The following is a 5,820-nucleotide window of genomic DNA, read 5'->3' as shown; positions in this document are numbered from 1 at the left end:
TGAAGGAAAGGTGGTTTATTCAAGTGCCAGCAGCCTGAGGAGATGACGGACTATTGTCTCAAAGACTGTCTCTTCCTTCCCTGCTTACTGAGCACCTTATAAAAGAAAGGGGTAAAGGGGGTTGTTGGCAGAAAGCAAGCTTTGTGCAGGTCATCATGACCCACTGTTTGTTGATAACCAACAAGCAAGTCATTTGGTGGATCTTGTTATCAGCAGTCTGCAGTTGGCCTATTCTAGACTCTTGATCTGTTTTTCCTCAAGGTCATTTTCTAATCTTGTGCCCAGCAGTTGTGTAAGCAATTAGCAGGTTAATTCTAAACTTTTAAGACAGAACAAGCTGAGCGCACACTGGAAGCAAAATGGCTTCCCTTTAGCCAGCCTGGCGTTATAGTCCAAATGGCCCTCGGGATGAACTGGCATCTTTTCTTAACCATGATTAACCTCAGGCCTCAGTTTCCTCATCTTTAAAATAATGATAGTAATCGTGTCTACCTCACAGGTTTGTTTGAAAATTTAATCAGAAGTGCCAGAAAAGTCTGAGCACAACATTTGTGTCCTCGAACTTCCTGCACCAGTGGCTGCCCTGCGTGCTGGGTGGTGGCTGCAGGAGAAAGAGGGAGAACGGAGGAGCGGGCAGGGGAAGCTTGGCATCAGACCCTCGCAGACCTCCAACGTCCTCAGACTGTATCCCAAAGACATTAAAAAGCCACTGATGGTATATTATTAAGAAAATAACTTGAGTAGGCCACTGTGGAAATGCAGGTGTGAGGGATGAAAGGTCAATGTGAGAGACTGTCCAAAAGGGGCCCAGTAAGTATTAGATGATGAATTGCATAAAAGGAGGGAGGGAAGGCCAGAAAATAACATTGGAGTATCAAGTGTGACTGAATTAAAGGAGAAGGAGCTATTAGCATAAATAAAAAGGGAGCATGCAAAGTTATTTTAGAGATAAAATTGGTTTTACAAGAAGCTTTAAAAATATTATCATTGATCTCAATTTGTTCTCCCCTGCCACAGATCCAGCAACACTGTAAGAATCTTCAGTGAAGCCTGGTGAACACTTCTCTGCAAGTAGTGCGTGTGATTTGTGTCCGAGATACCCAGGTTTAAATTCTGGTTCTGCTAATATACTACCAGTGTCAGTTTGCACATCTGTCAAATGGGGATAATATAATACCTATTTCGTAGGGTTCTTGTTAAGATGAAATGCACTTTGTTCTAGATCTGTGACCCTGCTTAGAAATGTGTGCTCGGGCTTTAATCAGAGAGGAGGATGAACTGTTGCCAAGAACTCTAAAGTGAATAGGCTCCCAGTTGATTGCAGGTTTACAGAAAAATGATGAAAATTTCTGGCTTAGACTGTAATGAAGAGGTTCAAAACAGCAATTCTTCTTTTACATGGAGTAGCTATTTAGCTTGAGCAAGTTAAAGCACTGGTGAATAATTTATTGAAAAATAGGCTTTATGGTGTGTATAATTTAGTCAAATAAAAGCTCATAAAAGTCAACTTCAGAAAGATTATTAATTCAGGCTATAGGCATAGTGTTTCTGTTTAGAATCCCTTGAAATTTTGAAACATAAGTGAATTCAGGGAAATTGACAATCACTTATTTGAGGAGAAGGAATAGTTTCTGACCCATTCAGCCCAATGGCACCATGCCCCACAGCAAGGTCCTGGGGAGTGGCGATAACTCCTTCAACACCTTCTTCAGTAAGATGGGGGATGGCAGGCCCATGCCCCGGGCTGTCTTTGTGGACCTGGAGCCTGCTGTCACAGATAGGGTAAGAACTGGCATTTACAGCCAGCTCTTCCACCCTGAGCAGCTGATATCTGGCAAGGAGGAGGCTGCCAACAACTATGCCCGTGGCCACTACACTGTGGGGAAGGAGCTCATCGATCTGGTGCTGGAGCGAATCCGCAAACTGGCAGACCAGTGCACCGGGCTTCCGGGCTTTCTGATCTTCCACAGTTTTGGGGGTGGCACTGGCTAAGGCTTTACCTCCCTGCTGATGGAACAGCTCTCTGTTGACTATGGCAAGAAGTCCAAGTTGGAGTTCGCTATCTATCCAGCCCCCCGAGTGTCCACAGTAGTTGTAGAGCTCTATAACTCCAGCCTGACCACCCACACCACCCTGGAACACTCAGAGTGTGCCTTCATGGTAGACAATGAGGCCATCTATGATATCTGCCGCCGCAACCTGGACATCGAGCACACTACCCACATCAACCTCAACCGGCTCATTGGCCAGATTGTGTCCTCCATCACTGCCTCGCTGTGTTTTGATGACACCCTCAATGTGGACCTCACGGAGTTCCAGACAAATCTGGTGCCCTACCCCCGTATCCACTTTCCACTGGTGACCTACTCTCCCATTGTCTTGACTGAGAAGGCCTGCCATGAGCAGCTCTCGGTGGCAGAGATCACCAATGACTGCTTTGAACCTTCCAATCAGATGGTCAAGTGTGACCCTCGCCATGGCAAGTACATGGCCTGCTGCATGTCTACCGTGGAGAAGTGGTGCCCAAGGATGTGAATGGTACCATCGCTACTATCAAGACCAAGCGCAGCATCCAGTTTGTGGACTGGTGTCCCACAGGTTTCAAGGTTGGCATCAACTACCAGCCCCCACAATGGTGCCTGGGGGCGCCCTAGGCAAGGTGCAGTGGGCAGTCTGCATGCTAAACAATATCATGGCCATTGCCGAGGCCTGGGCCCACCTCGACCACAAGTTCGACCTGATGTATGTCAAGCGGGCATTTGTGCACTGGTACGTGGGCGAGGGCATGGAGAAAGGGGAGTTCTGTGAGGCTACAGAGGACTTGGCCACCCTGGAGAAGGATTATGAAGAAGTAGGTGCAGAGTCTATGGACGGAGAGGATGACAGTGAGGAGTTCTAGGGGGTCCTGGTAGCTGCAGCACCTGACCTCTGGCTCCCCAATTCTGTAATTCATTCCACTGTTTCCCCCACCCCTACAAATATAGTCCATGTCTCAATTATGGGTCAAGAATTAATCATATTGCAGGGTTTTGGTGTTCACAGGATTTCATCCCAAGAACTTTGGATAAGAACCCAGTGCAACCTGCCTTAGCAGTGGATGGGCAGGGCTCTGACAGCACAGGCCCCTTCTGCCTGGGATTCAGATGGGTACATACACATATGGCATCATGCAACCACTTTTCTAGACCTTAGATTGACATAGAAACTCAAATTATCTTGATTCTCATGAGTTCGGAGACAGTAAGGGTCTGTGATGTCCAGCAGTACTTCTCTGTTTTATTGTAATTGATTTAATATTACATCACCAATGTTGTCTCAAACCATTTCACTCTTCTCTAGGCACCTTGCTGTCAGAATTTTCAGCACTCCAATACATGAATAATTACACATTTGTGTGTTTGGCTAACAATTAGTGAGCCCTTGCTTTGCACTAGGTATGGTGTTAGACACTGGGAATACAAAGATTAATACCATCTAGAGATGGTCCCGAAACAAAAGAAAACAAAGCTAAACAACAAACTTGTAATATAGTAAAAGAGAAAGAGTTACTACAGAGCCAACTACAGTATAAATGTGACCTATATAATACTAATGCTGTAAGCAAAAGTACTGGGAGCACCCAACAGCCCTGAAGGACAACTAGGGTTTTGATGAGTGAAAAAGGAGGAGATTATTCAAGGTAACATAAGCAAAATATCCATCAAGCTAACAGAGCTGGACCATAGCAGGGAAGGAGAAATGGCAAGAGAGGAGCTAGAAAGGGATGTTGGAGACAGAGTCCAGTGTGAATGTTTCCTGTGCACAGTGGGGAGACAGGGACAGCTTTTGTGAGGGAGGATGGCAGAAGCCAAACCTCAGGGTCCCTGGTGCTGTTTTGGGCTGGAGAACAAGCTGCCACTGTGGCTGGACTGTACTCCAACACCAACTATGCCGGCAGACCTGCACAATTTCACCCATTTGGAACAGTAGCTCCAAATAAGTGAAGCCTTGAAAGGGGCTGCCTGCAACCCTGACATCTTCTCAAAAGCTTGGAAAGTAATCACTTTGATGTTAATTGGTGCCAATTGGAGAGCATTTACAGTGATTTGGAAGATCAAAAGAAAACATTTTTAAAGTAATTCTCAAGAGTAGCTCATGTGGCAGTTGTAAGGGGGGAAGAAGCCAGGGGGCTCAGCACCAATCACTGTCATTTATTACTGCAGGGGCCTGCTGGTCAATGAGGTTGTCTCCACTTGGGGGCACTCAATCAGCAGGCAGACACAGCTCGACTGTCCTCCGAGGACACTCCAACCCCCAGCTCAAACTCCAAGCCCAAAGCCTGTCACAAGGAGTCAGAACCAGAGAAGGCTAGTGCTGAGGAGCTCTCAGAACCCCTCATCTGTCTCTGCTTCTGGCACACAGGATGAGAGCCACAGACTGCAGAGCAGAGAAGCCTTAATCATGGAGCCAAGGAGCCAGTGATGACAGCTGTGGGCTGTAGGGGCAGAGAATTGTAGCCAAAGGCTCTACACTCTGTCCCCATATTTTACAAATAAAAAAACCAGGACGTGTACTCTGACAAAGGGTGTATTCCAACTTGTGATTAATTTTCATGGGAAGACAAAGGGAGAAAACATTTACAGTATGATCTGTCCTGGAAAATTCATACACAAAACAGATACATAATCTTAGGGACAAGCTATAGAAGGACAGGGAATTGGTTGCAGTGGTTTTTAGAGGAAGCTGTTCCAACTTTCGGTTCCAAGTTTGAAGGGATAGCAGTGCCAGCCACAGCAGGACAGGGAGAGAGAGAGAGAGAGAGAGAGAGAGAGATATTGAGATTGCCTAAAGAATGCCTATCATAGAGTATGTATTTAATAACTGTTTATTACTGAATAAGTAAATAAATTAATAGCCACAGACTGCACAAGGAAAATCAGCTATAGGAGGGGCAGGTATGTTCCTAGACTGCAGGAAGGATTGCAGTCATTCCCCAGGCCTTCCTACTCAGAGTATGGTTGCTGAGCAGCAGCATCAATAGCATCACCCGGGACTTTTTAGAAATGTAGAAATTTGGGCCCCATTCCTGACCAGTTACTGAGTTAGAGCTTACATGTTAATCAGCTACCCAGATGACTGAGTGCAATTTAAATTTTGAGAAGCCTTGTTCTAAGGCTTGCCCAGTCATAGGCTGTAAGACAGATGCATAAGACCCTGGGGTGTTTGGCAACAGAGTATTGGGTCATCCAAGAACTAAACAATCACATAGTCCTAGGCTGTGTGGATGGGGTTGGGGGGGGTGGGGGTGGTGTTAAAAAATCACGTTTCCTAAGGGACAAACCCACAGAATGACGGGTAGAAACAACCACAGATGGAAAGAGATGACCATAGTCACAAATTGTGTGAGAGACAGACAAGACATGGGAACAGAAAAAATTGAGAACTGGGTAACAGCTTAAGGGTTTACAGATCTAAAAAATAAAAAATTAAATAAAAAATTTAATTTTAAATTTTCTCTGGTACCAGAAAAGAAAGAGAAATTTCCCCTTCCTTTTTCCTTTAGCATTCCTTTGGGGGGAGAACTTGGAATTGTGAATAGTTTGTCTGTTCGAGATGCACGTAAATTTTTTTAAAAGCAAATAAGCCTCTTGACAGTTTTGTCTCTCAGGAATGTCTTTCTTCGGGGCCTTGGAGCCCTGTCTTTGAAATGTGAGCATCGGGGATGTTTGTGCCCCGTTTCCCTGTCTCTGTGCCCTGTTATCTTGGGTGCGGGGCTCCAAGTTGTAGTTATCTGCTTGTCATAAAATTAAAGTTTTAGTTTTCCTTTGAAAAAAGACAATT

General features: G+C 45.4%; 1 pseudogene; it reads left to right on the top strand.

The window, feature by feature from the left end:
* Positions 1-1,656: 1,656 nt before the first annotated feature.
* LOC138383941 (tubulin alpha-1C chain pseudogene) lies at positions 1,657-2,899 on the top strand (annotated as a pseudogene).
* The last annotated feature ends 2,921 nt before the right edge of the window (positions 2,900-5,820 follow it).

The sequence above is a fragment of the Eulemur rufifrons genome, chromosome 6 (genome assembly GCF_041146395.1).
Source record: "Eulemur rufifrons isolate Redbay chromosome 6, OSU_ERuf_1, whole genome shotgun sequence".
NCBI lineage: Eukaryota > Metazoa > Chordata > Mammalia > Primates > Lemuridae > Eulemur > Eulemur rufifrons.
The sequence above is the reverse complement of the archived record's forward strand: the minus strand, read 5'-3'. Positions and strand labels throughout refer to the sequence as shown.